This window comes from Podarcis bocagei (assembly GCF_964188305.1).
Source record: "Podarcis bocagei genome assembly, chromosome: 2".
Classification (NCBI taxonomy): Eukaryota; Metazoa; Chordata; class Lepidosauria; order Squamata; family Lacertidae; genus Podarcis; species Podarcis bocagei.
The window spans coordinates 77,445,575-77,463,554 of record NC_138126.1 but is presented as its reverse complement, the minus strand read 5'-3'; positions in this window follow the sequence as shown (position 1 = coordinate 77,463,554).

Genomic DNA, 17,980 nt, shown 5'->3' with positions numbered 1-17,980 from the left:
TCTTTTCCAGTATAAACCTAGTCTTCAGGACTATGCCATGTAACAGGCTAGACATCACAAGTACCATGGGCGGGGTGAAAAGTAACTGGTTTTTCTTTTAATTTTTTTTTATAAAAAGCTTGTCCTCCCCTCCCCTTCTTTCACAGTTCTCAGAAAAAGTGCTTCATGAAACCTGAGCAGTTAGGAGTTGTGGTCTCATTATTTATTTTATTCCATTTGCGAACCACTTCCTATGGAACATCTAAAAGTGATTAGCAACAATATTGTTATGAGTTGTAGGTGCCAGGGTTTGTGGTGCCAGATTCCCCTACATTACTGGGTCTGATAGGTAATGTAATTATGTTTGGGGTGTTAACATTGCCTGCCAGACACTGGATTTAGCAAAATGTTAAAATACAGGCCAAATCAGTTCCCCATGTTCACGAGATCGCCTGAGAGATAGGCTATTAACAGACAACAAATACAGGGAAGATGGGCCATCAGCAAAGTCTTTTTGACAGCAAATGGATGGGGCCCGTCTCTGAACTCTGAGAGACAAAGCAGAGTGGAGAGTTTTAGGATTACAGTTCAGAATGATGTGGGCTGGAGGAAAATAGTGGCAATTTTTAAAACATAGCAAGCTTGAAAAGAGATTCAGAAAGCAATGGCTGATTTCTGTTTGGATCTAAGAAGCAGCAAGAACCTCTTGGGAGTGTTAATGCTGTGAACCCCACCATCGTAGGCTCAGGTTGTATATGTGTGTAAAAAAAACCATGTATCAGAAAGACCCTACAGTCTCCACTGTGCCTTATTTTCCAAAAGGAAACAGACCCTGGGTAAAGCGCTCCTGGAACCCCCTGGAGATTGGGGGTGGCACGTTATCCAGCACGCCACAGCTCAGGCCTAAAATTGTAGTTGCTCCAAAACGAAATATAGGGACCCTTGTGAATTGCTCCCAGCAGGTAGTGGTGCAGCTTGGACAGACCAGATTGTGGGCCTGAGTCTGTGCCAACAAACTGTCTAGTTGTGCCACCACAGCCCACGCTAGTTGTGCAATCTGTGATGCATGTGACACAGGATGCTCTCTGCCAGGTCATGGATAAATCGCTATGCACAGCTCACCTTAGCCAGGCTTGCTTTCACCACCTCCTGCTTCCATGGCTGGGAACTCAGGAAAAATGAGGGGCCGCCCCAGTGAATTGCACTCAATGACAGGGGAGTCTAGGGGTGCTACAGAGGTGCAGAATGATCCCAAGATGGTGCCACTCATGCTTCATCCCAGTAATCCTATGCCTGAGGAACTCGGCAACAAAAACAGACCACTGAAGGTTCTGCGCCCATTTTTTATGGTACATTAACAGTGAACATAATAAGCTGTAAATGGGCCTATTTAAAACATTTACAATATTTAACAAATAATCAAATGAAGAAGCAAGCACATTATTCTTCCATTTCTATATACAGTTTAATATATCTACCGGGTTTTGCAGAAGACTGGATGACCTAGCACTACAAAAATGCTCAAAAGAGATGTACTCACTAGTTCAGAGAATGTGTTCTTTCTTGGAATTACTTTAGACAACCAATATTGACAATTCTAGAAGAAAGGGTCATGGTGCCTCAGACCCAGAGGCTTAGGGGAAAGGGAGGGAGAAAGAGATTTAAAAGAATCCTATCTCTTTAGAAACCAGCCTTGAAGCTTGAGCATTTCTGGCATGTTTTTGCATTCGGGAAAGCACATTACGTATTTTTTTCAGAATTCACAACTTGGAGATATAAATATGTGTTCTTATACATCACTGGATCACATCCGAAATATAAATTTCAAGTATGCACATGGACACACATAGCACACATTTGGGTGTGATTTTTTAAAACCAGTATTTCTGAATTATTATTAGCAGTTGGTTAGTGAAGAACATTGTTATTCGGGACTTCAAAATAAACATAAAGCCAGTTTCTGTGTAATGCAGCCTGTTGCTATCTAGATGCATTTTATTCACAGCAGATTAAATTTGTATTTTAGAAGATTTCTGGCTCTCTGCCTATCCTCTTCTTTGCAAAGAAACAGTGGACACATACACTGCAGTTGCATTAAGTACTTAGTACCTAACTGAAAGCCTTACCTTGGTTAAGAACTGTTGTCACAATTTTTGTGTGGGTTCCTGCCAAAGAAACTGTGCATTACACAGAAGCAGGGCCAGCTCAAGACATTTGGGCACCTGAAGCCAACCACAAAATGGCGTCCCCCATTCTCCAGGGAAGAAGGGGCGAGTGAAAATCAGGGACAAGGAGGAATAAAGACCTACATTTGGAACAAGGGGGTGGGAATCAAATCAACCTTACCCAATGGCTGAAGTGGGAATCAAAGGCCGTTGTGGGGTGGGTGCAGACCCCAGGAGGCCCCAGAGAACTCTTTCTATTTCCTCCCTGGGGGTAAAAGGAGACTAGCAGCACTTCCCATTCGCCAAGAGGCCACTGTAGGAAGTGACATGCTGGGGGGGGGGGGGCGGCTTCCAAGGATGTGGCAGATCCAGCCTCCAAGGTGTGCACCACACCACACCACAGCTGTTGCTGCCACTGTGGCAGCAGCAGTGGGCAATGTATTCCTTGGAGGCTGATCTGCTGTCCTTGTGGATCCTGCTTGTCAGAGGCAGTTGCCTCACCATGCCTCATGGGTGAGCCTGCCCTGCACAGAAGTAATCCCTACTGAATTCCATAAGGACTGCTTCCTGTTATGGACAGGGCTGAAGCATGAATCAGTTACATCTTAAAGGTGCCACACAGAGCTGTTAACAAGGACCCTATAAATTTCTGGAACTACAGAAAAATGTTATTTCTCCTTTGTAACATTCTCTGCACTCTCCTACCTTTTTGCAATAGCATTTTAAGTTTACCAAACTGTTTTAGTAGTTTTGGCCTCACAACAACCCATGATGCCTGCTACTAACTACTAGACTCTGGGCAACCTCAGCCCGCAAGGCTAATGGTCAGATAATGGGAGTTTGGGTTCAAAAACATCTGTAGAACACCACTTTGGCTACTTCTATACTAGAGGGTGCTGATGAATGAATCATAAAGTATTCATTTGACTCTAATTATCATCTTCATAATTGGTATAGAATGTGTTGTTACAATAAAATGTGTTGTTACAATAAAACTATATTCTAAATATCGAGTAGTTCTTTCCTACAGCATATTTTTACTCAATTTCAATTTCTAAATATCGAGTAGTTCTTTTCTACAGCATATTTTTACTCAATTTCAAAGTTTGCTATCTAAAAATTCAGAGGGAATAAAAACAGCTGCACATCCACATTTATATGTTCATGATTTATATATTAGATGCGTATGTGTGTGCATTTTAACGATATAGATATGGGTTAAGTCATAATGGAATTACTAGCAACATTGTTCAGCAGCACAATTTTCTCCTTATCCAGCTTTTGGCATTTGATGTGTTGCCAATTCGTATAGAAAGCCAGTGGAATTTAATCATGCAAGGGGAAAAACCTCTCCAAGGTTGAAGAATGAAGCACAACAACGGGGGAAAGATAGCCAGTATGTTTAAAGGTCAATTGCAAGCAACAGATTGGAAATAGATGGAGATTCCTAACTTTTACATAATAACATTCTCATTTCCTTTAGGTGCTAAACTGCATAACGTTCACACCAAGGTTTTTTTACTTGACCTCATAATTTCTTATTAATGCTGTACAATGCACAGTGGGCACTAACTACCATGCTACAAGTTGTCCACTGGGATCATTTGATAGTATTTTAACCTATTTTTAAAACAGTATTATTGGTTCACGAGAGCCAGGCAAGGCCTTCACTTCTCCACTGGCCTGATACTTACAGCAGCAAAAGAATGTCACCAGGCCTTGTTGAGCCTCATGGCAGTACTAGCGTGATGGAAGAGTCAACTGCCCCTTCTTCCCAAGCCCAGATCATCTTCTGTTAAGTGGCCCCAGGAATTCTCCCTCATAATTCAAAAGCTGATTCTGATTATTTCCTGCATCTGACAACTCCTTCGATTGCTTCTCTGATTACTGTGGTTTTTTCAGTTTAGAAGTTTGGGAGATTATTGAATTCACATCACAAAATTAATATGAACAGGTAAGCATTTGGGCTGGGGGTTCATCTGGATGAAGGCAATGTCTAATAAGAAATTTCTGATTGAAATTGCCCAGTGCATACTGCAATGCTATTTGACCTATAAGGAATTCAAGTGCATTTCTTAGATTCCTCAGAAAGGACTGGCATTTGCAGCTTAAAACAGAAAATAATTTATTTGTACCCCACCATATGACTGGGTTGCCCCAACCACTCTGGGTGGCTTCCAATATACATAAAAACATAATAAAACATTATAAATGCCTTGCATGGTGGTTGTTTGGGGGTTGTTTTTAGGATATCCTGATGGAAAAGGCAGAGAGGGGAGTAGAATCCCAGACAGCATTGAGAGACCACACTTTATCAGGCTGTCCTGAGAGGCCATAGCATTTAGAAACTAGTTTATTAAGCTCTACTGAACACATGGAAACTGGATACTTGGTCTGTAAAAACACAGAAGCCTCAAACACTTTGATGGTATTTATATCCAATGAAAATAGAATAGCTGCTTGAAGCTTGCTTCCGCCAAACAAATCTGAGGGAAGCGTTTCATTTAAGCAAAGACAAAACAGACACAAAAAGACAACCAGCCCCTATCCCGGCAAAAAGTCAAAAATCCCAAACCACTCTGAATTGATAGTTCTGAATTTAGATCTCAGTATTTTGGCTTTTATGAGCAGTCTCCTTGTAAAGAGAGAGGTTTCTATCAGGTATGACAGTCCTACAAAAGCTATTTTATCAGAACACCTGGGAAGGATTTAAAGAAATGTCATTCTCCTTGCCTTTTTCCACACAAAGAGAAACAGCCTGCCTAGCAGTAGACACCCTCCCCTCCCACAACAGTTTATACTTCCTTAGTGCATCAGTGAGTTTTAGAGCATAGTTGCCGTTTCCATGCCATTTTTATGTGAGGTTTATAAGCTAGTAAAAACTTCATTAGCTGAAGGGAGGATTTGCAACAGGCAATTGCTGGGTCCTGCCTTGCGAGTCTCCAGACGGCTTGTGTTAAATTACAAGCTCCTTTGTCAGACTTTGCTTCAGTATCCAGGGAGTAGAATGAAAAGCACAGGTTTAAAACAGAGAAAGGATTTGCCTGCTAGTTGTTGAAATTAATTTCTAATTAGCACAAGCCTATTAAGCTATAATTGCCTGAAACGTTCTTATTTCACTCATTAAAGTAATTAATGCACAATGCACTTTCTAATCATAACACTGGGTTAGGATTTTGGGGGAGTGATAGAAATTTGCCACCATTTGAAGCTGCTGGTTAAAAAAATAAATAAATCAGTGTTACACTGCCCGTGTTGGTTTTTTTTGAAATGAACACTTTTTCATAGAATCATAGAGTTGGAATAGACCACAAGGGCCATCGAGTCCAACCCCCTGCCAAGCAGGAAACACCATCAGAGCACTCCTGACATATGGTTGTCAAGCCTCTGCTTAAAGACCTCCAAAGTAGGAGACTCCACCACACTCCTTGGCAGCAAATTCCACTGTCGAACAGCTCTTACTGTCAGGAAGTTCTTCCTAATGTTTAGGTGGAATCTTCTTTCTTGTAGTTTGGATCCATTGCTCCGTGTCCGCTTCTCTGGAGCAGCAGAAAACAACCTTTCTCCCTCCTCTATGTGACATCCTTTTATATATTTGAACATGGCTATCATATCACCCCTTAACCTCCTCTTCTCCAGGCTAAACATGCCCAGCTCCCTTAGCCGTTCCTCATAAGGCATCGTTTCCAGGCCTTTGACCATTTTGGTTACCCTCCTCTGGACACGTTCCAGTTTGTCAGTGTCCTTCTTGAATTGTGGTGCCCAGAACTGGACACAGTACTCCAGGTGTGGTCTGACCAGAGCAGAATACAGTGGCACTATTACTTCCCTTGATCTAGATGCTATACTCCTACTGATGCAGCCCAGAATTGCATTGGCTTTTTTAGCTGCCGCGTCACACTGTTGGCTCATGTCAAGTTTGTGGTCAACCAAGACTCCTAGATCCTTTTCACATGTACTGCTCTCAAGCCAGCTGTCACCCATCTTGTATTTGTGCCTCTCATTTTTTTTGCCCAAGTGCAATACTTTACATTTCTCCCTGTTAAAGTTCATTTTGTAGGCTAAGTCTGAGTTTCTTCCCCACCCTCCAGAGAATAGCTGTGGATGAAAACATGCAAGAGCACATTCTCAAAACCCATCTCAAGTGAAGTGAGGTTGCATTAAGAGGCCCAGAAGCACCTCCTGTTAGCTAGAAAATCATTCAACATCTGATCCTCTGTGCTGCTGGGTAGTGGTGGCAAGGGCTTCTGCTAAGTCAGACCTTATGCAGAAAGAATCCCCCCTGCCCCATCCCTCGTTTAGGATCAATAATAGCCACAAGCAGCCTCCCACAACCTGACGCTCTCCAGGTGTCCGACTGAAAAGCCCCTCAGCCCCATCTGGCATGGCTGCTGGTCACAGATGGGGGGATATGTAGGTCATCAGGTGGGGGAAGTCTGGCCCAAAGTGCTGGGGTGGGGACTCATATACTTCTCAGAATGGTTGAGAATAATGGGTGCTGCTTGCTCCTGGTTCCTGGCATGGGACCACAAAGTGCTCATTTGTGTGGCTGGGGCAGCAGCAGACTTGGAAGCTTGGGGGGTATTGTTTGGTTGTTCTGTTTTGTTTACTTGTGTTTTTATCTTGTATTATATTTTGTGAACTAATATCTTATGATGAAGGGCAGTATATGATTGTTGTTGTTGTTAAGGGAGGTTTTTAATGTTTGATGTTTATTGTGCTTTAAATTCTGTTGGGAGCTGCCCTGAGTGCCTGGGGAAACCCAGCCAGATGGGCGGGGTATAAATAAATTATTGTTATTATTGTTATCATCATCTACCCACTTGCCTGATACAGAATGCTCGAGACCAAAGGCAGGCCCATGGCTGAGGTATTTCCCCAGCTGTTAAGCCAAGTTAGCAATCACCAGTTCAAAACGAGGACACATCTCCAAAGAGAAAGTATCAGCAAGCAAAACACCTTGTTGCAAAACACTGAGTCCCTTCAGAATTAGCGCTTTCAAAGTCCACACAATACCTGCAGTGGTCAGCATTTAGGGTTATATGCTTCTCACACAAAACACACTCGCCGTTGGAGCAGCCAGGCAGAACACAAGTTGCCATTTACACAAACAAGCAGAAGTGAAGCAAATGGATCACCCCAATTTGCCCACCTGTTAAGGTACACCAAAGCAAACCCTTATGTCGCCTGGGTTGCGTCAGCTTATTTCATTTCTCTTTTATCAGCAGTTATCACAACCCAAACAACAATTTATAGGGAGAGGCTGGCTAGACAGCTGGACTTTGACATGGTTAATTTTAGTTACGGCATTATCACTGGGAGATCGACAAGCAGCCACTCTCTCTCAGGATGGCTAATTCCCTCTCAGCTGCTCCCCTCTGAAAGAATCCAAGTGCTTCCTCAGCCTGGATACATCATCTCTAAACTATTCCCATGCACTGTATATTTCTTGGCAAGGTTGCATTCTGTGCTGAGAAACCTTCTCCAAACGGGGAGGGAGGAAATGGGGGGGGGGGTACCACTGTCTAGTGCAATACTGCAGCAGACCCATTTGCCAGAATGTAAAATGGATGCACTGCTGAGCAAACCAAGAGGTATTGTTCTTGCACAAACAACCAGGCCTTCTCACAGGTCCAGGCCATTTCCAGGTTTTAAGTCCCTTAGGCATAACCAAAAATATTTTTAAAAAAATATAAAAATGACAGCACAGGAAAGCAAGACAAAAAAAGAAAAGCACACAATTCTATTTTATTTTTAATTATTGACTGAATGCTTTCCTATCCCTCTCTGGTGCAAATACACTAATTACTGAAGCAAAAGCATGTATTTTATGAAGTCATATCTTATTTGCTTCAAGTTGTGGCTCCGAGCTGAAAGATTGTGCCGCATTTTTGTCTTATGTGCACAAAAACAAGTTGCAAAACTTATCAAATCCTCCCCCCACCCCGGTCCAAATTGAGGCCTTGGCAAACTGGCCGCTTTGCCCCCCACCCCCACCTGCAAACAGCAAGCCACAGACCCAGTCCTGCTGCAAGGATACAGGCCATGCCTCTCCTGCCACTGCAACGTAACAGAAAAAGCCTCAAATGGCAGGCAAGTTAGCCGCACCACACTCTCGAATTCTCACAGCAATAATAATGGATTATGCAGATCAGCATAATCTGAGCCTCCAGTGCTCTTGTCTGGGAAACAGCAGATGGCCAAGGACCTTGCTGCCCTCATCATTTAGCACAGTTCCCCTTAAGGTCCTGATCAATGTGGCATTAGAGAGAGGGAGCGGGAGAGAGGCTGTGGGCTTGGAAAGGTCACTGGCTCCGCTGTTTGCTTTATGCTCTGCACTTTCTGCTTTGTGCGCTGTCGCCTCTTTCCTTTTTGATAAGCAATTAATAACGCAGATCAAACCAGAATGTGGTGTTGGCGTAAGTTCAATGAAGATTCACATACAGCTGGTTTAAAGAGCCCCTCACAGGAATACCTAAAGTGCCCTTTAGCAGAGGTACATAAAATACATCTAAGAACAGAAGCAGAAGTAACAACTCAAGAGGCGGCTGCTCACACACAGCTTGGATGGCTCAGGTTATCCACCTGCACACCACTCAGCGATCACCCCAAAGGAAAATGGGTGATTTCCAGGATTCCACGTTTTTAGTCAATGCAGTAGAGAGGACTCAAATGTTGTTTCTCTGCATGAACATCCAGAAAAAGAGGGGGTGGGGAAAGGGAAAGTAAAGAGGTTGGGATGACTCCAAATATTTGTTTACACCTACTGCCCACATAGCTAAGCTCTCTCCAGATGTATTTCTGGGGGAAGAAAATGTCATTACAGTTTGTTTTAAATATTTCCATAGCTGGGTAAACAGACTATGTCACAGACAGATAGCTGCCGGACGTCACTTGCGAGGAATGACCTGACCAAAAGTGGAGCAATGAAGTCATTCATCACAGGGGAGACACATTTCTCTCCCAAGTCCTTACAGACAGCACTATGTGAATGACATTCATTCCACACAGATTCACCACACGATTCTCATGATGAGCAAATGAAAAGGTAGCAGTAAATAAGGAGCACAGGTTAGCATTTACGCTTGGTCTGCCTAGAGGGCTCCTGCCAACTTTATTTTCAGTTTCACAAAGGCTGACTGTGGGGCCAACGCAGATAATTTTACAATCCCAACTTTCATTTGTAAAAGGACTGTTACAACCCGGAAAGCTCTACAGCCCTACTGAGGGCAAACAGCAGCATTGCTTGCATAGGAGCCAACTCCTACGGGCCGAGGGGGCTCTGCCCGCCCCAATATAATATTTGAGGGTGCCAGGCAGCAGAAAGTTAATGGATATTGCCATTCAAATGATGTGTGTGCACTGTGTCATGGGAAGGGCTTACCTGCCCCCACTCCACCACCATTATTTTAGTCAAGTTGGCACCCCTGGCTGCTAGTGAAAACCTCCCTTGAGAATATTTCTCCTGATTCTTCAAACTCTGCCGTGTCTTCACACACTCCTTCCCCAAACAGGATTGTCTCACACCTGCAGGAGACGCTGCAATTATATTCAGGATATTCCAGGTTTATGGGAAGTGCCACAAGGCCTTCTGCTCTTTGAAAAAATAAATCTCTTATGTGGAAATTGATTGATTGCTCAACTTTCTTTTGTTGTATTTCCACAGCCAACATTATGCAAAGGCAACACAAGGAATCTCCGTCTTGTTTTAAGCTTTTGGCAGTAACAGCTACATAGAAGCACATTATAGGGTGCTTCCAGATGCGGGTTTGTTGTGAAATCTGTGCTGTTCGTGCGCACAAGATTTTGCAGCATCCACATGCCATCATCAAAATACCAACCTGTTTGATTTTCAATTTTAACTTCGATTTCTCCATAACCATCTGCAGTCACTGCTGGTGTGCAATCTCCTTAGTGCTGCCTCTGCTAACTAGGTGCTTTCTAGCTGTTTAGACTACAATTCCCGTCATCCCTGACCATCGGCTATACTGGCTGGGGCTGATGGGAGTTGTAGTCTAACAACATCTGGCAGCCAACAGGTTGGGAAAGGTTGCATTAGTGCATTTATTTGGTGCATGACTTGTCATATAGAATCAGAATTGTAGAGCTGGGAGGGACCACAAGAGTCTTCTAGTCCAACCCCCTGCAACACAGGAATCTTTTCCCCAACATGGGTCTCAAACCCAGGACCCTAAGAGTTTCATGTTCTGCTGACTGAGTTTCCAGAGGCTGGCCTCTAATGCCACCCTCTCCTACTTCTGTTAAAAACCACCATTATTTTTTGAGGTCCATATAATACAAGCATGTCTGTTTCCATGAACTGTTGCATGCAGAAAGCATGTCTGAACCTCATCAAACAGTGCATATGGGGATTACCTCATAAACAGTAATCACAGTACATAATCTAACTTTAATTAACAACAACAACAATTCTGCAATGGTTTTGTGCTACACTTCTGTATCATTATTATTCATTATGATCCAAATGGAAACAGATACTCCTCCCTATCCCAAAAACACAAGTCTCCATTTTGTCCATTGTAAAATATGATAAATAAGGTTGGCAATATTTGTTCTTGGGCCCTTCAAATGTATGTGGGGTTTTTTTTATTAAAAAAAATAAGGTGCAGCTGCACAGGTACAAACACACCTAGGCACATGCCCAGAACAGAACAAGGCAGGAGAGTGTGGAAGAACAGCGATTGAGGGGAAAGGAGTGGGGAACACACACCTCCATCCACTATAGGAGCCAACTCCTAGGGGCCATGAGGGCTTCGGCCCCCACAATAAAATATTTGAAGTGGCCAGGCTCCCACAAAGCTTATGGGCATTCCCATTCAAATGAGGTATGTGAACTGGGTCATGCAATTATGTGGGGTGGGGCTTACCTGGGCCCCCACAATTTTATTCAAGTTGGCATCTCTGCCACCCACTGATGTGCAATAGTAATGAATATCTGGAAGCACAACTAGACTATTGAGTTCCAGGCCCAAGCATTTTTGTAGTCCTAGTACACAGGCGTACCTTCCTTCTAGATATACACAGTACCATGTTCCCATCCCAAATACTCTCTCTCATGAGTAATTAAGGAAAAGCAGGCTACACAAGGATACAGAATCCCTCCTTTACACAAGGACAGACATGAATAGAATAGACTAACCTACCAGGTCCTCCTTTACACAAGGGTGCCAGGAAAACAACAATCTCTCCTTTGCACAAGGATACCAGGCCCTTACAGAATCCTTCATTTGTACAAGGATAGAATAGACCAACATACCAAGCAAACAACAATACCTCATTTCAGCTGCGGGGAGTCCCAGGGATGTAGCAGCAGAGTAGATCTGTCTGGCCAAGCTATACTGCACCTACAGCATTTTAAGCCTTCATCAAAGTTATCCCCCTCCACTCCAGCTCAAGCCCTGTGTTTTTTAAGCTACCTTCACCTGGCTTGATTGCTACTACCTTCACCTGGCTTGGGGGTTTCTAGGCCAACAGGCAAGCAAAGTAATTAACCTACAGCTGGGCTCTCTCTACACAAGAAGTGCTCCTGCAAGCAACCAAGTCGGCATTAGAATCACTGCTGTTGAGTTTATGGTGACAGGAAGAGTTAATTGTGCAGGGCCAGCTACAGCTCCTTGATAACAATTCATTTTCCACGCTGCTATAAGAACACACTCCAGTCTCATGGGTCAGGGAAAGCCTGAGCAAGTAAGCGTATGTAAGTCTTAACAAGCCATGTGAAGCAGTAGGTTGTGTAACCTGAAGAGATTTTGTTGTCACCCATTCCCATTTCTCACATTTTCAATTTAATTTACACTCCCTTCAACAGTAGAGATGGTTGTGAACGGAAATTCTTACATTCTCAATGAAACAGCATATTGTGTATTGTCGTGGCCTACAGTGAGTGCTGAAAACTCTCAAGGCAAAGAGCTCCTTTGGGTGTTTATCTGAAGATAAGATTTTACAATTTGCCTAGCACTAACCATTTGTGCTTCTTGGGCCTCTAGCATTCTTCCACATCTGTTTTGTAAGCATATCAGCTTGGCATTGACAGATAATTTCTTATACAGAAAATATTTCATAGGGAAAGAGTTACTCTCTTGTTTTGAATTGAAAGTCCCCATTGCTCTGGTGTACTTGTTTTCTGTAACTCATATAAGTCACCAATCCTAAACACACTTACTTAGAAGTAAATTCCTCTGAAATCAATAGAACTTCCTTCAAAGATCATGGTTAGTCTGACAGTTGTATCTACATTCAGGCAGGACATGTTATTAGCATCGCCAGGCAGTGCTACTTGAGCTCTCTGTGTTGATGACAGGTACCTCCCGTGTGATGATTCACGTTCAGGGATGCTGGCATGGTAACACATTCCAATTCACTGCTCTAGGAAAGATGGCAAATTTGTTGATGCTGTATCTTGGGATCATTTAAGCAACTGGGACCATATTCTTGTCCTCATCTCCTGCGAGGATGGGTACAGCTGAACCTCAGCTTGTTGTGCAGGTCTGTGAGGATTCAAGATCATGAATAAATTAGGCTAGTCTTTGAAGAAAACCCCTGGAGAACCACTTTTATTGACCAGGGATTATGATCCATTATAACAATTTGCAGTGGGGTAGTCGAGACCACTACTGCACCATCCCAACAAAGTGTCTTTTTGGCGCCTTAAAGACCCACTCATTCATTAGGGGAGAGTCCATAGTTCCGTGGTACATTATCTCCTTTTATGCAGATGTTCCCAGGTCAATCCCTGGAATCGACAGGTAGAGTTGGGAGAGATTCCTGCCTGAAGTCTTGAGGAATGAGTCAGAAATGCATGATGCTACTTCTAAATGGCAAGTTGGCCTCTCTACATGCATGGCGTAAGCCTTTCCCTAATCCATATAACTCTGGCTGAGACTTTCCTTCCTGACAGCATTGTGAAAGAGAAGGAGAAGGAAGAGGGAGGCGGCTGGGCCCTCCCCCCCCGCCCTTTTTCAGTCCACTGATGCCACGCTACTTTGCTTCATGAAGACTTGTGTATCAGCCAGACAAAAGTAAAATAAAAAACGGCTGGGACCACTCATATTTATGATCAGCTCATGGTTATGGTTTGAGAAAGTCAGACTGCAAAAAATAAATGCTGCTTAACAGCAACAACTTTACAAGCATGGTAATGTATTGGAAGTACTAAAGAAAGCGAAATCTGAACTTTCACACACTGGTACTTCCTTGCAAATGTGTCCAAAACGAGCATTTCTGTGTTAGAATATGCATGTATTAATCTGAGCGTGTTATGGCATTTTAATGAGAACTGAAAACAGATTTCTCGGACTTGTATCTATTAGAAGTTCTTAGGAATTATGGAACATGCACCTTAAGTTATTAAATGTAATTTTATACTGTAATTATGTGATATAAAAATTAATGGTTTTAAATTACCAATTTGTTATTTAGCCAGTAGGATTTTCTCTGGATGCCTTCCTCGTCTAAAACTGCAAGATAATGAAGGCAAAGTTATGATTAGTCATACTGTTACACATAAATATTTGCATTTTGGGGAAATGCAGAACCACAAAATATCTACTCAACTTGCAAAAATAAATCCTCAGTAACTTACTTACCAAACAGCCGATTGTGTTGATTTTGGCACGGTGTTAGCAATAATCCGCAAAAATATGTCCACATGAAAAGGTGAAACAGCCAAGGCTGCCATAAAATTTTTACCTGGAAAAATATTTGCTCAGACAGTAATGCTTCCAGTCATAACTCATGTTGCTGGTTCAAATTTTATCAGGACACAAATGGCTGAAAACATTTACCACCTTAGTTGTGTGTGTTGCCCTTCCTTAGTAGGATCCAGGTGCAGAACTATTTAAAAATCTGAGGGAGAAAGAGTACATTCCTTACCACGAATTTCCTGTTCTCTGTGGCTACAGGAGACTATGTCCTCTCAGAACAGGAGACAAGGCCAAACTCTTGCATTTCAGCCAAACTCTTGCATTTTGTCCTCCAAAGGATTTTTGCTACCAACACAGACCAGGCTGAAGAGAGCTGAAGAAACCCCTCAGCCAGCTACCTCTGTGTGTGTTTGTGTGTACATATGTATGTACATGTGTATGTATGTATGTATCAGTAGGACCACTCAGCCAAAAGAAAAGAAGAGGACAGGAGAGAAGGGAAAGGAGCCTCCTGAGTCTGTCTCCCTCTTTACACGCATAACAAGGCAGAAGTTTGAAGAGGTATTGGCCCAACATCAAAATCAGTGCTGAGGAGAACCCTCAGGGATTCAGAGAGGATAGCAATTAATAGCAGCACATTACTTTTTCCTCACTAGGCGGCATTCTAAATTCTTGGTGATCTCCAAGCAGCCATGAGTGGGGCAGGCAGTTGTAGATGGCCGCAAGGAAAGATGCCTCAGGTCAGGCACTTGAAATGAAAATAAGAAAGCCGTATCTTGATTTAACTCCTGATAATATAATGTGCTGCTCTTTCGCTGCTCAGCATACAATGAGGCAGAGGGAGAGAGGGAAGCATTTAACACAAGAACACCTCACTAAGAGTAGCTACCTTTCAGCCAGGACTACCGTAATTTCCCCCCAATTTCTATCACATTAGATAAATAAAATGCCTGCCTTGGGTGTCGAAACCCAAACACTGGAATGTTAACTATGTTCAGCTTTGTTTTCAAAGTGCTTTGTCCCAAATGTTATATTTCAGTAAACATGTGACATACAGTATCTGGGGGTGGAGGGAGAGGGAGAGAAGAAATGCCAAAACTACCATAATAGTGTGGCAGTCAGAGCTTAATTTCCGGGGGGGGGGGGGGTTGTGTGTATGTCTGGCTGCCAAAAACCTAAGCTACCTTTCCCAAATATAAGATTGATGCTTAAGGCACTGCCATTCTGAATTAATTTTCCTAAGGGCTCTTGTGATCTATAGACTTGAGGGGGAAGGGGCACATTTGAGTTTTTTGCTAGCTAATACATCCTATTTGCTAGCTAATACATCCTATTTATATTTCTCTGTCCTGTGCCATTTAATCTGAGGGCCAGATTTACCTCAAGTCCCCGACTGTGAAATCTGGGATCTGATGAATAGATGATTTGCAAGGCCATTCCATTGTTATTATTTCTTTAAGAGCCCATGGGCTTTTCATTCTTCACTTGGTTTCAATGTGCATTGTGTATCAACCCCCAAGGGCTTCATAGGTTGGGTTTTCAGGCTGGATTGCTGACAGGGAATTCCGCCGGAATATTTCGTAGGTTTCTTGGACATCTTCTACATATGAAGAATGAGGCATTGCAGTTCTGAGGTGTTAGAATAGATGGCACCTCTTTAGGCTACAGGCAGAGGGTGCCACACCTTTGAATGCTCATCTGCATGCAGAACCCCCACCATATCTTTCAGGGGTTTAAAAGGAGGACAACATTCTCTCTCCTGGATATGCTAATTCTCTACTAGTGGACTTATTGTTGTTTACATTGGAAGCCTAAAGCGGTACTATCCATTCTACCATGTCGGGATTCTACTACCTCATTTTCCTTTAACCACTGACCACACATGAGTTCCTCTTTTGAAAACCCTCTGCACCAGACTTGCCAAGCTTCTCTGCACTTTCAAGCAAGGACTCTTGATTTACTATGCGCCAAGAACATATTAAAAAGAAAAGTTCAAAATGCTGTTGCTTGAAAACATTAGGTATGCTAGTAACTTGGAAGAGAGAAGAAATTTCTTACTTATTAAAAAAATGTAGGAACCAATACGTTTCTATGTAAAAAATAAAATAAAAAATTCTCTCCTCTGGGATGGCAGTCTGAGGTAGAACAGTATGTTATATGTTGTTCTAAGGTTGTTGTTGTTTTTAAAAAAACTTAACATACACACAAACCAGCTTCTGAGGCTGCACTGAAGAAGCCTGAGTCCTTAAATCATCCCCGCTTGTGCTATTTTGAAATTGAGAGTACCTGATCCCATCAAGCTGCTTTTACCCCCAATGCATAGTGTTTGAAGTGTGAGGGGAAAAAAGAATCAGAATCATAGGGATAGTAAGGGTAGTCTCTCAATTATGTCCACCTGAAAATAAGTGGGCTGATGTATTGGGAGCAGGGAATACAAGTACCTGCACTTATCTCCCAGCAGCAATAAAAGCAGCTTGGTAGAGAATTTCAAAAAAATAAAAAATAAATACACTAGTTATAGCATCAGAGATTGCACGGCTGTGTGCTTGCTTATTAAAAGAGCACAAGAGAGAGTGTTAGCTGGCTCAGACGTCACAATAAACCATGGATAGGAGGAGCAGGCGTATGGAGGCTTCAGACACTTGTGCTGCCATACAGAAACAAGAAGTTCAAAAATTCTCTCTTCTGCTTTTGATTAACTACAGCTTGTCATGTTGTCAAATCAAGCAAACTGTGATTGATCATAATTATGGTTTGGTAGAAATAAGCCAGTGTCAAGCAATGGAGCTGGCTTGTTTCAATAATGTTAAGATTAACCACAGTTTAATGCTCAGATGAACTCTTAAGGAAAACCCCAGAGATGAAATATTGCATTCAATACGTGTATTATTTGTTCAATAAACACTAGAGCTTCAAAATGAACAAAACACAATAGAAAAATACACTTACTACGCTCCTTCAAAGATGCCTAAAAATATTAACAAAAATGGAAGATGTGCAAAAGCTGCTGCCAGCTATAGGTGCCAAAATGAAGGAGACCAGGAAAAGTCATTTTCTCTAACATCGGTGTGTAGATTTGTGCTTGCCTCTGCACCTCTTGTTAAATATGTTTAAATGGTGACTGAATACCTAGTTTATTACACTTCTGTTAAAAATCAGAATATATAAAAACTTTACTTCACAATATTTCAAATCATCATATTTACATCTCAAATTCAAAACAGTCAGTGAAACATACAGCAATGTGAACACTCAGAAATTTAAGATTAAATTAAAAAAGCACACAAACATTTTAAAGCAGAAGAAGTCTATGGCCACTGAAATATGATAGTACAGCAGCTGGGGCGTGGGGCAGGGGAACCACAATTCACCAGGAAGTGCCAGTCTTTCTACTTCTGCAAGTGGGCCAACTTTTCAATTTCATCTGAACACAGTCAAAACTTTCTATTTCTTTTTAAAGCAAAGAAGAAGAAGAAGCATGGTGTCTGAAAAGTTTGGCTTTCAAATCATGTCATTAAGTGTAAATTCTACAGCTATGCAGACAATATGGAAAGTAACTTGAGAGCAATTTAGGAAAAGGGTGCATCTTTCCCAAAACAGGTATTTCACTGAGAAAGGCATTACTGAAAGGCATCAATGAATAGGTGAAAACATCAATCCTAATACTTCATATATGTGTGTTTTCCAGATTTTTCACTCAACTGCACAATAAATACAAAATTCTAAGGTAGGTGACTGTGTAGAGGAGGGGAAGGGAACCTGTGGCTCTTGAGATGTTGCCAATGGGCAAGGATGATAGTTGTAATTCAGTGGCATCCTTAATGCTAAAGGTTCCCCGCCCCGTGTATCACACACACACACACACACACACACACACACACACACACACACACACCAGGCTACAAAGCAAGCAAGGGACATAATGACAGAAAGTATTGCTGTGAATGACAGAAGCTGCCCACATCAAAGAAATAGGAAAGGCCCAAGTGCACAATAGGCTTTGGATGATTGTTTCTACAAATTTGTGCTAGTAAGTGACAAGAGAAGGACAGCAAGTCAGTCTATGTGCTATTCTACAAAAGCGACTCCTTGACCTCCAAGAAGGAAATTCCTGTTTGAAGAGATTGCAGATATTTTAGTCTTAGCTGTTCTGTTGTTGTTGCTTTTTAAAAA